This window comes from Pogona vitticeps, chromosome 1, assembly GCF_051106095.1.
Source record: "Pogona vitticeps strain Pit_001003342236 chromosome 1, PviZW2.1, whole genome shotgun sequence".
Lineage (NCBI taxonomy): Eukaryota > Metazoa > Chordata > Lepidosauria > Squamata > Agamidae > Pogona > Pogona vitticeps.
The window spans coordinates 202130960-202147200 of NC_135783.1; the positions used below are offsets into that span (position 1 = coordinate 202130960).

The window sequence follows — 16241 nt, forward strand, 5'->3', positions numbered from 1 at the left end:
ACAGTCTAATAGCCCACTCACATTACAAGATCCTGTATTCTAGTCTACGCTTTCCCAGGGGATAACCATTCTTGGACTGAGTCTCCTTTACATAGTACTAACTCTTCAGACAATGGCCTCAGGACCATCAGCCCTTGGAGTTTCACAGCCAGGAATCAGAGGGCTCAGAACTCCTCATCAGGTGTTATATTATCTGAATATACCAAACCTGTGAGCACTGGGATTGCACTAGCAACAGCTCCTCCCTACCTGTTTTTGTCAGTTTCTTGGGTAAAAAGTGATTTTCTGAAGATGGGGAGGCTTCATAGGACAACTAAGGTGCTCTGTGTACAGAGGTTTTCCACGTGATCCAGAAAACAGAACCATTTTTTTTAAATTTTTGAGCGTTCTAGATCACATGAAAGCTTCCACATATACAGAAGACTCTCCAGACTGTCACCTTTTCACATGTAAAGAGTGATGGCTGAACACAAGATGGGAGTGTGACTAGTGCGTTCCACTGCTTCATGTGTTTAGTTTACTCAGATAATATACGTATTTCTTGATGTTCTAGACTTAGCTCAGAATATCATCATGACTCTGGATGGTGTGTTCCCACTCACAAAGCCTCCTTTGAGAAGGAGGGCAAGTCTGAGGGCTCATGTCCGATTCTGTGAATGATCTGACAGCTCAAACCCTTCTATCCTTGAGAAAAGTGGGGGAAAGGCCTCTCAAGCCCTATAGCCACCATAACATGCATTTGGTTCTTAGAAGAGTCACTCTTTCCCTCACAAATAATTTCCCTTCTGCTTTAGTATTAACTGCTATAAATGTTTGTATTACCAAGGCAATATGAATAGATTTGATCCAAACCTAGCTACATGCAATGAAGCTGGTGGGAGCAGATTCTGTTTACATAGTCAGCTTGACTGGGATCACTATCTGAATACAGACTTCATCCCCTTACGCAGAGAGAAAGGCAGTATACAAATACCTACCTACATACCTATAGGTCAGATTAGCCTGCTACACAAGGGAGAACCGGCAACCCCTTTCCTCCGTATGCCATCCGTCCTTCCCCCACATCTCGCCTAATTCAGCAAGACACTGTGATTCTCTGCATAGCATCCAGGGGCAGGAGGGTGGGGAGAGCTGTACAAGAGGCCATGGACGGGAAGGGTAAGGAAACATGCTTCTGTCAGACCTTCCTAAACATAGGCGACTTGATGGTTTCCCTTGGACCAACCCTAGGTCAACCCTTAGGTGCAAAATTAGGATGTTTGCACCAGTCCTCTACAAAATGGGATTGTGTGCTCTGGCTGGGCTAAAAATACTAGCATATTATGTAAATGCACAAATAAAAATCAATTATATGTCATATAATTCACAGTTCCTTTTTGGCACAAGCTCACGAAGGCACTCTCATTTAAAAATGGCAAGAGTGGTTGTGATCGCTAGAAGCTCTCCCACCACACTGCACTCTTGAATTCTTTACTCAAAGGACTGAACACATAAAATAATTATCTCATGCACAGCCTCATTATAAATAGACTAATGTGTCAATTCATGCTAAAGCAGACATTGGACATGCATGAAATCTGTATCATGATAGCACTTTAAACTCCTCCCTTCCTCTCTATGAATCTATTATTCTTTCTCCCTTTTCCATCTTTTAACAGAGGCAATGACCTCTGCCTAGAGCTTTAGAAAGGATTAACAACTAACTGGAATTAATGGCCCTTGGATGTATGTCAGAGATCAACTCCTCCAGTCTATCATTAATCCCACGATATACACTAGGCACCGTTCTGTCATTATGGCTAAAACTTTGGGCTTGAAAAAACAACAACACACAATCCCCTCCATAGGTGGGTGCAGCATAACCGGGAATGGAATAAAGGTAATTCCATCTCAGGGTGGTCACTAGGAATGTAAAATCTCAGAGTTAAAGAAATAGCAAGGGGTCTTAAATGCAGTGTGCCTTCTTTTGAACCAACAGCCCTATGTGCAGAAGATCCATACACAGCAGGGCAGTAAGCACTGACAATGCTGCCCGAGTGACACTTGGACCAGTACCGTGTTTCTCCGATAATAAGACCTATCCCGAAAGTAAGCCCTCCCCTTAATTTGTAGGATTCCTCTAAAGTAAGCCCTCCCCCGAAAATAAGCCCTGTTGCCCTACTCGCGCCCTGGGTAAGCTTACCGAGGGCGCGAAAAAACATCCCTTCAGCAGAGCAGAATGCAGTAGGGAGAAAGCAGAGCTTCGCCCTTCATGGCAGTGCTTTCGTCTCAGGGCGCGCCGAACGGGATCCCGGGAGCCAACAGCCGCGCAAGCTCCTCCTCCGCCTGGAACTCCCCTGCCCGGCGCGTGAGGGAGAGAGAGGCACGGGCGCCACGCGGGCGCTCCTGCCCCCGGACCAGAGAGGAGGAGAACAAAAGCTTCAAGGCGGAGGGGAGGAGGCGACCAAGGCAGCATAGCGAGGAGCATCACCTGCAAGCCGAGCAGGCACGCTCGCTCGCTGTGTTTTCCCCCTTCCCGGCAAAGCCCGCCTTTTTGGCTCCCCTTTCTCCTCGTTTCGCTTCCACAGTGGTGAGGGCTTCGCAGAGAGCCAGAAAGCGAGAGGAGGCAAGCAGGAAAGCAGGAAGGAGAAGCCCAGTTCTTCTCAGCCGCTGCCTTTCCCCAGCCTCCGTCTCCTCCCTGGCCGAGCCCAAGTAGCCACCGCCGTCGCCGCCGCCGCCGCCGCTGGTGCGGCTGTCGCCAGCTTTCGGGGGAAATGCTCTGGTTTCTCTTCAGATCGCATTTTTGGGGGAGGGCTTATTTTAATGATGGGTCATTAAAATAAGCCCTCCCCCGAAAATAAGCCCTCTGCCCTTTTCTTTCCCCAAAAAGATAATAAGACAGTGTCTTATTATCGGAGAAACACGGTAGTTCTAAGAGAGAGAAAAATCCAAGCTCTGCTCTTGGCACATCTCCCTCTCATTTTGGGGGAAAAGGCAGAGGCAAACAAAAGTGGGGTTGTTGAAGGCATCTGATGAGTGAAGATCACAGTTCCTTGGAGAAACATACTGACCTGTGAATGACCTGAGAGCAAGCCAAGGACGCCTTGTACATGTGGAAAGTCGTCTTTAGAAAACAACTCAAGGAGCTATTACTGTTGCATTCACATCATTCACATTTACAGTTCTATAGTATTTACTATGTAGATTTGCAAATTAGTTAGAAACCTTGCTCGTGTATGTGTGCGCATGTCTGAGACCTACTTTACAAATAAACAGGAGGGAGATTTTACATTATGCTGAGACAATGAACAAGCTGATAAAATCAAGCAGGTAAGTAAAATGATGGAGTGATTTATGTACCTTTTTAGAGCTCTGAGTTTAATAGGTACTTTCCCAGAATTTGACCTTCAGAGCTGGAAGGACTCCTTTTCTTCCTTATATCCAGGCTAGACCCCTGTGAACACACGTTCTTTAAAACTAAAAATCAAAGGAAGAAGCAGCACACTGCCCAGTGTCTGCACTTATTGGAATTGCTATAAGGCAGTCAAAACGGAAATTTGAAGGAATATTTCTGTACAAGATTTTGTTGGTAAAATAAATTTTAAAAGGTTGATAGCTGCATTGTCCTTCTAACGATAGCTTATTCCAGCTGTTTCCCATCCTTCATGCACAAGCCTACATATACGTATGCACAAATACTGTTAAAGACTACAGGCAGGACTCAATACAGTACTGTTCTGCTGGTGGATAAACTGAACCCAATGGAAGCAGAAGGGATGATTTCTCTGACTCACTGCAAGCCCTCACACAACTGGAAAACCTTTTCTGGAGAACTGGGAAACCCCACAGAGCCAATGTTTGGACAGTTCCAAAGATTTCAAAGAGGAAGGAAAGGAAGGAAGTCCCAGTACCATGTTGGATTTCCAACATTGTTAGACTACCTGGTTTTCCAGGTTTTCATAGGTTTGGCAACATTCGCAACCAAGTAAAATAATAGTAATCCTCTGAAGATGCCGGCCACAGAGACGGGCGAAACGTCAGGAAGAATAACCTTCAGAACACGGCCAAAGAGCCCGAAAAACCCGGAACAACCAAAATAAATAACCATTTCTGTGTCTTTCTGCAACTTTCTAAATACTCGCTTTTATCACTCATAGCAGTGGTACCCAACCAAGGGTAACCCAGGTGTTCTTGGACTTCAACTCCCAGAGGCCTTCACATGCTGGCCAGGGTTTCTGGGAGTTGCAGTCCAAGAATAACTGGGCCACCCAAAGTTGGGAACCACTCACCTATTCCAAAAACCAGGGCGAAGACAGCACGCATTCCGGACTGCACAGTCAAAGATTGCAACCCTTCACACACCACCTTGGGAAAAATCTTGCTGAACAGGGAATTGAGGTTAACTTAAAATGGACAGAATCAAGCTGCACACAATATCAAATTGCAAGCCAGACTGTGCATGGAGCAAAATTATTCCTTTTAAAGGGTTAACAGAGTTCATAACGCGTATTAATAACACTATACAGTTTTCTCCTCTCTCATAAAATCTCCCAAGGATCACGGAGACTATAAATGGATTATTTAAGAACTCCTACATACTTGTGTGGGAATTTAAATAACAGCACCCACTACTGAGGTCATGGCCTGAAGCTGCAAACCTCTACTTCCTTCAAAGCCAGCTCCAGTGATATTAACTGGACACTTTGATGTGGCCACCTATTTCACATGACAAATATTTCTTATGAATGCACATCTACATGGCAAAAGTTGATACTTGCTCTCATATCAAGAGCCAGTCTTATAATCCAATATATTGCGAAGATACATTCAGTCTGGAAGTTGGAGTACATGATATGTCATAATTTGGGCCTAAACCATTTGGGACTCATATTGCCTGCTTGCATACAAATCTACTCCACTTTTTGAGACTAGGCTCAGAGGCCTTGCTCTTGATTCTACAGTATTCCTTTTGCTTTCAATGTCAAATCATCCACATACATACAAGCATCATACTCCAGGATAAATTATTGTAACTAACCTCCATTTAACTCTCATCCACCAGGATTTGGGTGGGGGGGCTACTAGCATTCAGTAAATTGAAAGTTATCCAAAACTACGAAAATTTAGGATTAGCGGTAGGGGTAGGGGTAGGACTGAATACATATGTCTTCTATTTCCTGAATTCCCACAGAATTTCAATCCTTGCTTAACTCCACTTGAACTAATCTACCAACAACCACACATTACATCACATTTACTTCTCTTTATCACAGCTTACTGAAAATTGCAATGGGACAGTTTCTGTTCTAATCCGTCCCACTCCCTGGGATGAAAGCAATCACAACAAGAATCAGTAGAGGCTATTTTTGTCCCAGTCACTTAAATGATGGAACATGACCAACGGCTCAAATTGTTCTTTAGGTGACAATATCAAAAAAGCAAAGCAAAGTGTGTTGCACCGTCGGCCTTGGTTTATGCACATTATGCAACCAATGTGACTCTGGGTGACTAAATATCCTATCTTGATTATGAAGCCTTATATTATCGCCCTTCCCACCTCATTTAACTCTCATCTACCAGGATTTTTTTTAAAAAAAACTTACTAGCATTGAGTAAGTTTGGGGTTTTCTGAATCTGAAAATTTCAGTATATCAAGGATTAGCTGTATGGTTAGGCTTAGGGCTTAATATATAAATGGTGCAAAAATGGCCATCAATTCAAATTGTCCACTGTAAACCTCAGTGACATATGTCCAGATATCCAGATATTCAGCTTTTAAGCATGGATTTAGAACTGTATTCAACTAATGTAGCATTTTTCAGATGACAAGTTTGCATATTAAGTGGAGGCAGGACACATACATGGAATCCTTGCCATTACGAAGCAGTATTCAACCCAAAGACTTTGGCAGATGAAGCGAAACCCAACCTTGCTATTAAACAGGATGCTGCCCAAAGAGACATCTCTACCACCCAAAGCAAAGATAACCGTAAATTACTGAGGTTAATTGAAGACCCTGGTGGGACGGAGGAGGAGGAGGAGGAAGTTCCTCAGCAACCCTTGCTTATCTGATGATGAACATCCCCCCCTGTGTCTGTTCCTATTATCTCATCCATCCATCTCTCAACCTGGAAAGCATCTCTTGACTGTTGACCCCAACTTGAACTCTGGCAGCATCCAGTTTAACCCTCCGAACCACCAGCCCACAGCGTCAGCTTCAAACCCTGTTCACTGAGCTTCAATTGTGCAGACAACATGCCTAATGAGGATAAATTTATGACACGACTGACAGACACGAAGGATCATGGGCAAGGAGAAGCACAGACCTAATGACATCAATTGTTAAGTCCCGTTAAAGATGTCACAACATCACCAATCAATCCTTTATGTTAAAGAATCACAGTATGTACTTGCATTCGTCAACCCATGTCTGGGAGGGGGAGGAAGAAGTATTGAGAACAAATATGTTCTCTGATGTAGCAAGTACCAAGTGGATTCATTCACATTGTAAGTATAATGGCCAGCCAATCAAAATCTAGTATCTTCCATGCTGGAAAATGATACTAAATGGACTCAAGGAAGAGCCTGAAGGCAGACATGATACGGCAGCAAACAATTCTCGTCCTGGGCGCTAAGCTGGGCGGAGAGACCTGACATAAACAAAGAATGGAGAATGGCTTTGTGGTGGTTGTACAGAAGAGGGGATCTCAGCAGATGTGGGATCTACACCAGTACTTGGGTCCTTTTAAGGAGAAAAGCAGGGTAAATATTTTAAATAAATAAATTTACACACAAACACACACAACTGTGAGAGACACTGGTGCCCCCTTCCTTATTTACATCCAGCACTATGGAAACACTACAGTGTTCCTGTTTACCCATTTTGTCCATTCGGAACCCTCACCTCAGGGCCTCCACATTCATGTTTTTCTATTCATAATTCTCAGGTGCAGGGGTACAGAAACAACTAGGTCTAGTCATTCTTTTACAGCAATGTTCTCAAGGTAATTCAACTCAGCAGAATGCTTGGGAGTAACATAGCTTGTCACATCCCTCGCTAGTTTCTTCTTCTCACCAGCGGTACTACTACAGCAACCCTCTCTTGCACCTTCAGTGACATAAAGACAAAGCTCCCGACTTCTCTGCTGTTGCAAAACGCAAACATGGGGTCAGCGAAGGTGGAGGAGGAAGCATGGCTCTTCCTAGTCTGCTGCCAATGTGGCTGTTTCTGAGAATATGTGACTAAAACTTTCTTTTGCACTTTGGTAACCGGTGTATAGAGGGGCGTGGCGGCGCTGCGGGTTAAACCACAGAAGCCTCTGTGCTGCAAGGTCAGAAGATCAGTAGTCGTAAGATCGAATCTACATGGCGGAGTGAGCTCCCGTCGCTTGTCCCAGCTCCTGCCAACCTAGCAGTTTGAAAGTATGTAAAAATGCGAGTAGATAAATAGGGACCACCTCCGTGGGAAGGTAACGGCGTTCTGTGTGTAGCTGCCCTGACCACGTGACCATGGAAACTGTCTATGGACAAATGCTGGCTCTACGACTTGGAAACGGGGATGAGCACCATGCCCTAGACTGGACTAAATGTCAAGGGGAACCTTTACCTTTACTTTTAACCAGTGTATGTCCCTACACTGGCTTTTCCTCGAGTCCTGATAGTCACGATAGAAAGTGCACAGCCAGGGGGCAGGAGGCAATGTGTCAGAGATTCCTGCACTGGGCAAACATGAACCCTTAACTCTTTGTCTGTGAGAGTGCAAGAGGTACCATCTCTTGCAGCTGTGCTATCTGACAAACTCCTCAGGCTGTGGGCAGAAACAGAGAAGATGCCAGCTTCTTGGTTAGAAGCTAAGTTTCCTTAACCACTGAAGGCCGTTTTGTTCCCACCCACTAGCTTTTACAGCTTTGCAAGCTGCAAATGAGCTTGTTTTTGTTTGTAGATTGGGACACAGGATTCATTTGTAAGTTGACTGCAAATGCATGGTCAACACAACAAAACAGATGGCTCTTTGGGGGGGGGGGGTTCGCTTTATTACCTCCTAACTGAAAAATTGGCCATCTTGTTTCTTTCTGCCTTGAGGTGCCATCTCACAAACAGGAGTCATAAAATCTCCTCACAAACAGGAGTCAGGGGGAACTCTTATTGGCTTCTCAAGTAAGCTGGGTTAGAGGACCGCAGCGCACACCTGGGCCATGTGCAGGATGGCACCACAGGGCATACAGCAGGCTGGCAGTTTCTTTTGCCTATACACAGACTTGGCAGACAGAAAGACAAGGAGCGTACACCCAACTGCCAGGGTCCACCTTTCAGAGATCACCAGTTTTACACTCTTTCCACTGTTATTACACATACTTTCTGTTCAACAAGACATTTGATGGACAAATGGTTACAAAAATGCCACAACAAGGACACCAAGCTTCAGGTAGTGAAGGAGATGTCTCTCACTGCCAGCAATTCATTGTTAAAACCATCCCTCACAAGACAGACAACATGAAACTTGAGGTAAATTACATACACAACCAGCCAGGACATTCATGACTAAGGTAAAACTGAAACTCTCTCTATCCAAGCAATCTCTTAACGGAGACATTATTTCTATTTACTCACTGTGACATTTATACAATTCCACAATTATTCCACCAACCATTTTGATGTTTTTATCCTGAGTGTGTACACTGTGACTAATCAGGTCTCCTCCCACCACTGCCATCACCACGTTTACTACCAATATAAAGGGTATCCCCTGTTTAATTTGACGTTCACATTTACAACCAGAACAAAAGTCACAACCTCTGAATGTGTACAGCAAAACTCCATTTGCTTCATTCTGCACTTGCACATGTATTATTGAAGCATGTTGCTTTGACAATTAGCATCAGGCTTTTTCCCCCTTTAAGCCATTTGCAACTGGGTTCTAGTTTTATGTTGGGTCCTAAACAGGAGGGGTTTGAAATATATTGAATGCACTCTCCTCCGTGATTGAGATTTAAGTCTATACACAGTTAACCTGGCAGCATCTTCCACTGAATGCATCAAGGCTTACTTCTTTGTAGACATGTATAGAATTGCACTATAAACACAGTAATCTAATTAAGCTGTGTGGAGTGTGCACTCGGAAATCAAATTTGCTCAAAGAACTTACTGAGTGCAGTTTTTGTTCTGGCAATCAATGCTGATTCAGTTCTTGTTTCATCCCCCCACCCCACCCTTCTCTATTTTGCAGATATAAAAGTGATGGAAAATTAAACAATTGCTCAGTTTTTACAAAAAAAAAAACCTTCAAGAAAACTACCATCTATATCAAATTTGGGAAGAAAAAGTTACAGAAAGCATCTTTTTATAACAATATTTTAATCTCAGGAATAAAACAGCTATAATATAAAATAATATACTGGGAGGCATAATTCATGTTTCTTAGAGATACACACACACCCATTCATTCATTCATTCATTCATTCATTCATTCACTCTCTCTCACTCTCTCTCTCTCTCTCTCTCTCTCTCACACACACACACACACACACACACACACACACACACACACACACGTACACACACACACACATGCACGCACGCACACGCACACACAGGAATTCAATGCACAGAAAAATAACAGTAAAACACCAAAAGTCCAGCAGCTAAGCAGAGGCAAATGTTTAAATAGAGAACTCTTCTAAATCTCCCATTAATTAATCATGGAATGTCAATTATATGTCTGTATGGCATCTGCTTAAACGTCTCTTCTCTTTTTCCCCAAAAGTGGAAGAAACAAGATGCGTTTTAAAAAAAGAAAACAAACAAGCAGCTCAGGCCCCCGACAGATTCTAAGAAATCTTAGAAACTTACACTGCAGTGTTTTCATCAGTCCAACCCAGCAAGCTTCCTTACGGACACGTTTTAGGTTTTGTATCCATACTGTGTTCTTCCTAGTGATGTGACTGCTCAGGCACATGGTCCAGCTGCACTCAGCTTCTCGCTTAGTGATGTACGAGAGAGAGGCAAGCTCGGCTGATTTATCTAGTCTTTCTGTAGCAGATTAGCACTAATGTTTCTGCCTCCTCATCCTACGTTTTCCCCCCCAGTAACAGACTCTGCACTATCATCGGCAGCCCAAATTAAACAGCAAATACTGTATAACAGATTCTCTCTTTGCATGCGCGCGCGCGCACACACACACACACACACACACACACACACACACACACACACACACATATCAGTGAAACAACTGCCAGGCAGCTACACATCCAAGAAATAACACTGTTTAAATGTATTGACTCTTCCTCCAGTCTGCCTGCTGGGAAGCCTAGTCAATAGAGTGGCCTCTTGCTAAATAAAACTGGAGTTCAAAGGTCTGCTTGCAGTTTATCCTTCTGAAACATTGCTAGTTGAGACAGATGGTCTCAGGCAAATATTGTGAATTCAGAAAAATAAGAAATTTTGCTCTTCATAGCCCCACAGAGTACAGCCCATATAAATTTGCTATCTGTTCAGTGAAATAATGTTCTGGGAATGAAATGCACAGGCTTTAATGCATTTAACATCCATTAGAACTCAGACGCATAAACAAGTTTTATTTAATTACAATAAAGGTTATGCACCTGCTCTCCTGCTTCTACTCAAACCAATTTCTTTTTTTTGCCAATCACACTAGGTATCTCAGAATGTAAATAGCTCCATGTCACTCTTCTTAAAGAAATACTCATGGGCTCTGATGGCCTACACTTTGCCTCAGAAGACGTGCACTATTTTGGTGGACCTATTAGGAAAGGACAAATGGAATAAATGTCCTTTTTAAAAAACATTGCTCTGGGCTTTCCAGTAATCAAGGGGTATCTTAGCAACAGGAATCCATATTTTATTCATGACGTTTTCAGGCCAAGACACCATGAGATTTTTAAAAAAAGTTTAAATTTTCATAAGCACTCCCAAACACTCAAAAAAAACCCCCACAAAAACCCTAACCAGAAAATGCCCCAGAGTATTTATTCATTACTAATGTGAACAGCGAGGCAAGTTTTCCCTCTGCCTAATCAATCTGTATCACTACTCTGCTTAACTTGATGCTCTCTCTATCCCTTCTGATTGAAAGCTGTCGGTAGACATCAGCATAAACAAACTGGTCCTTCAAGTAAAAGCAAACATCCAGTAGACATCAATTATTGCATAAATTCTCATCAGTTTTGGAAACTCTTATTCACAGATGTCAAAGAGTTAAGAACATTTGAGTTCCCTTGATTACCACACATAGTAACTGTGCATAAAAATATGTACAACAAAGAGAAATACAAATGGAAGCATTTCCTATTATACCATACAGTGATCCTGGTGTATGTGTGTATGTGTCTGTTTATGTATGTGTGGGTTAATCTTTCACACTCCACAAATATTAATAATATAAAGATGTTCAACATCTTTTATCCCAAAATGGGAATAAACTTTACACATATATAACAGAATCTTCCTCCTTTAGCGTTGAACTTTAGAATGTCTTCCTTTCAACCACTGCCTGTGAATCGCAATTACCTCAACAACACTTCTACTGAGGTATAATAACATCTACTGCGATTTCATGGGAGATGTTAACAGAGAGCACGTTTGATCAAAACAGAGGTTAGTTCTGGCTGCAAAAAGGAAGCGGGCGGGTGGGGGGAGAAATGATTTTTGCTCTTATAACCAAGTGTCATGGGATCTGTAACAGCTGTAAGCAAAGAAAGTCTCGTTGTTTTACAATCCCTTTGAAGACAAGATTTAATAGCAGGAGCAGCATAGCACATGCTCAGTGGTTCATTCCATTTCCCACCTCAGTTGTTGACTGTCTGCAAACCACGCCTTCCTTGAGAAAGGGGAGAGAAACTTAGCTTTATGTGGGCCTTGTCCATACTCAGGTGGTTCGCCAGGCAGAGGTAGTGGCCTTACACATCAATGATGCAAGCCTAAACTGCCTTACTGAGACTGAAACTTTTTGAACATTATTTATAAATACACCGTTAGTGTATTTTCTCCACAAAGGCCTTATTTGCCACCCAAAGGTGTCGTACACTGATAAAACCATGGATCTTTAAGTTACACTTAGCAGGCTTAACACAGGTTGAGTACAGAGAAACATTTCACGAACCAGGTGTACCACAAAATCCTCTTCTGATTAACACAGGGGTGGGCAACCTTGGCTCTCCATATATTTTTGCCTATCCGCATCCCTTAGCCCTACGCAACATAGCCAGCAGTGAAGGAATCAGGGAATTATACTCTAAAAAAATATCTGGCATTGCCTATCCTTGAGTTATCTGGATGAGATTGATGATCAAGGTACTTCCAGGTGAGAAAGCTCACCCTACAGTATTTTAGGCATATGTGTAGTACACTGTACCTACCTGAAGAGGGCAGGATTCTGTATATTAGTCCTCCCCAACTTGGTGCCCTCATGGACCCTGACCCCCATAACTCCCCGTCCAGGCCAACATGGCTGCACCATATAGTTAGCAATCCTTTGTGGCTGGTTGTGGCAGAAGTGTTGACTAGTTTCATAAGTTAAACATGGACCATGATGCAAGCTTGGAGGACTCAGTCAATATATCTTCATCTATCAAATAAATTTTACAGTCACGTCTCGAATTATGGCGTGCTCACCTCCTAAACCAGACACAGGGGCATAATCCCAAAAACAGCTGTTCTGCAAGAAACCTACTGAGCAGTCTAGTGATCTCTGTCATTCATTTCCATGGATGGCCATTCATTCATTCTTTCCCACTTTTGGATCCCTTACATCAACCCCTAGGTAGCACAAATAAAGAATCACAGCAACGTATATGCCATAAACCGGCAAGCCTAGCAAAGCTGTCCTGTAGTGGACATGAGCTAGGACTCAGTTCGAGTTCGAAACTCTGCCATGGAAACTCACACAGAGGTTGGCATTGATATATATATATAAAAAAGTGGGATAATGCAACTAAGTGATTCAGTGGAACCAGTATAAAAGATAACAGCAACACAGAGTACTAACAGGCTTGACTCAAGTTCCAGAGAGATAACATTGCTATTAACTGGATTTATAAAAACCAATAAACAATGCAGGAAATCATCTGTAATCCATCACCGGTGAACTATGTTATGTGCACCTTTTAACAAACTAACTTTTTAAAAAAAGGAGCTTGCAGGATGGTGGTGCAACGAATAAAGTCCAGTTTGTGGTGGGTGCCTCTCCAATCGATTTCATATTTCAGAAGTGGAATCTACTATCACCACACCTGAGTAACAAAGGGTTTGTTTTTCCAGTGGAGGAAAAAATGGCATCAATAAAATTGTGTGATGAGATGGAAAAAATCAAATGACTATTTTGTCCCTGGACCTCATAGAGTCTTAAAGGAAGGCTGGGTACTATACAGAAGGGTTTAATACTTCAAAGACATCTTACCAGCGAAAACAACCTGCTGGCCAACGCTCTGTATCATGCATATTTGAAGTGGTAAAAGCTTTGATATGAGGTATTAGCTGAAGTGACTAAAAGCAATTAGCTCTTCTTTCTGTATAATGGAGAAATATGTCCTCTTCTATCCTCTTTGATGAACACAGAAACGATTCTCAAAGATTTGTGCTTGATTTATTGCACCCAAGTGCAGATTTTTTTTTAAAAAAAATTAATTTTAATTTTGTTTTGCTCTTTCAGGATCAATAGAGTTAAACAGAAGTCTACTTTTTCTTCAGATTTCAAACAAGGCCAGCTCACCCACTAAAAGTGCTGGCGTCTGTCTGGTTGCCCGAAATATAGGGCAGAAGGGAACTCGTGAAAGCATTCTCCCTTCTCCACCAGGTTCCTCCTCATGGGCCTGTTCTCAGGTTTTGGAGTGCAACTGGGAGCCTTCAAGAGTGGAGCAAGACGCTCAAGAGATTCCCGTCCCGATCTATTGTTAAGTAACAGGATGCTCCGAGCCATCATCTTTTTTGCCCTTCTCCCACCCTGCAACTGCAGACAGCACTCAAAGTATGATGGCTGGGACCGCAGGAAAGACCAAACACTGTTGCAAAACCCAGGATGCAAAACTCCGTGCCTTGAGGGGAACCTGCTTAGTTCATGCTTTGTGGGTCTTTCATTGCAGGTTACAACCAGTTTGCCCTGGCAAGCCTTTAGCTCACAGGTGGCACATGTACTGGGCTCTCTGGGGATTCCAGGAGCTGGTCAAACCAAGGAACTTTGCCAAGCACTAATTCCTGAGAGAAAAGAGGTCCTGTAACAAAGTTCTTCTTTAGCCGGGGGTGCGCTGGTGGTAAAGGCGAGAAAAAGACGAGGCGCTCTCTTCAGAAAGTCTAACATTAACATTTTTATTAGCAACAGAACTCAATTCAACTGAATCAAAAGGATCTTGCAAACATACTTCAGGCAACAACTTATACTTTTTCGGTCTTACATCGCGAGGCTTATCGATTTCTCCTAGAAGGGAGCCAGTCCGAAGCGTTCCCGATCTGTCAAAGGTCTGAGGGGGGCACTCCTTACTGCACACACCGTTCCACAGCACGGATGCCTGGCCCAGTCTCCCTCTGGGGGTTTCTGCTGGAAGGAAGGTCCAGGCCGGATCACCCTCCTCCCTCCAGGATGATTCCTGGGGTAAACCACTACAGTCCATTCTAGAGGATCATATCCTCTTCCTCTCCCACCAGGTATTATCGGATCAGGGAGTAAACCCCCTCCTAAAGAAAGGTTAGGGAATTCAGCAGTGATACCGGTCGCACCTCCTGCTCCGAGCATGGGTTCTGTCTGCACCCCTCGGTTCACCTTTCGTTCAGGATCCCCGTCTGTCCAAAGTCTAAAAAAGTGTCCGTTCTTGTCCTCCTTTATATCCTCCCACACGATGAGGTCTAGCTCCTCCCCTCCCTCGTCAGCCAGGCATACTTCTGCCGGTTTTTCCTCAAATCCTTCCACTTGGTCTAACTCAATCAAAACTCCCTCTACACATCCACTCTCCTCTATGATCTCTTTCTTCTCTGAGGACGGCGCACTCCTCTTCTCGCTTTCACAGGTCCTTCAGAATGCGGGAGTTTTCTTTCCAACCTCACATGCTGCCTGTAGTTTACGTGACAAGGAGGGACTTTTCTGGGGTGGTGTGACAGACGTTCCAGCACTAACCAACCATTCCTTCCAGTCTCTGAATTCAAAGAGAGTGATATGGCAGGAATGAAAATAAACCAAAAGAAAACAAAAATACTTGTTAAAAATATGAGAAATCAAGAACGACAGAAATTAATAGAAAAAACTAACTTTCAAGAAGAGAAGAGAGTCAGATACTTAGGGATCCAAATCACAAAGAAAACGAGTACATTATTCAAAGACAATTATATGAAGTTGATTAAAGAGATACAGATTAGCTTGGAGAGATGGGACAAATTACAGCTATCATTGATGGGAAGAATAGCAATCATCAAATGAATGTTCCACCTAAAATTCTATTTTTCTTTCAGACAATTCCCATAATATTTAAAACAGTCATTTTTTCATCTGCCTTTTTGGAAGGAAACCCTATGGTCTTGATGTATTGTCTGTATTAAGATTCTTTTCAATCTAGTTGCAACATGGTTGCATATATTTTGTAATCCATGTTTAGTAATGAGATCGGTCTGTAGTTTGTACTTTTAAGCTCTAAAATCTTCCGAGATATTCAGCGCAGGCGCAGAACAACCCATTTGTGTGCATTCACAGAGGCCACAAAGAAGAACCAAGAATTAAAATAAAAGTAATGCAAGATGCCAAATAAAGAGCAGATTGGGCATTGTATTATAGAGCCTGTGTATTAGTCTGGATAAAGGAATGGATAATTTTAGATAGTGATAGACTACTCAAGTTGGAAGGACATGATTTACAATTAGGTTGACATGCTTTTCTATGGTATAAAAAAGATAAAGAGTAGAAAAGTTTCAACTCGCATATGATAAGGAGAGCCCTACTAGGGACTTGGAAAAAGATCATCCAGCAGATTTACCAAAAAATACCAGGCTGGGTATCACCCATAGAGGCCTTTATACAACCTAACCTCATGACAGAAGTGAAACTTCTAAGATATCAAGATCTACAGTATTTAAAAATGCTTGTGAGTTAAGGTCCAAAGAAGAGTTAGAAACACAAAACATATATTTAGACTTGTGGTCCAGAGCACAAGTGGAATCCAAGTATACAAAAGATAAAATAGAGGGCTTTTACACAGAACAAACGATATTCGATAAACTTCTGCTAGGCTCAAATGATAAAGTAATTAAGAAAATGTATGATT

The 16241-nt window shown here is 42.7% G+C and overlaps 1 protein-coding gene across 4 annotated transcripts in view; it reads right to left on the reverse strand.

The window, feature by feature from the left end:
- The window catches only part of RAPGEF4 (Rap guanine nucleotide exchange factor 4), a 200433-nt gene that overhangs the window by 121670 nt on the left and 62522 nt on the right, over nt 1-16241 (reverse strand). Inside the window, exon 1 of one of the 4 annotated variants that reach the window (XM_078394208.1) lies at nt 9829-10181. The exons of 2 other annotated variants lie outside the window; for them this stretch is intronic. The gene's annotated coding sequence lies outside the window, so the exon portion shown is untranslated. Of the gene's footprint in view, nt 1-9828; nt 10182-16241 lie in introns of those variants that run through there. One more of the 4 variants, XM_072980160.2, reaches the window with a different exon arrangement.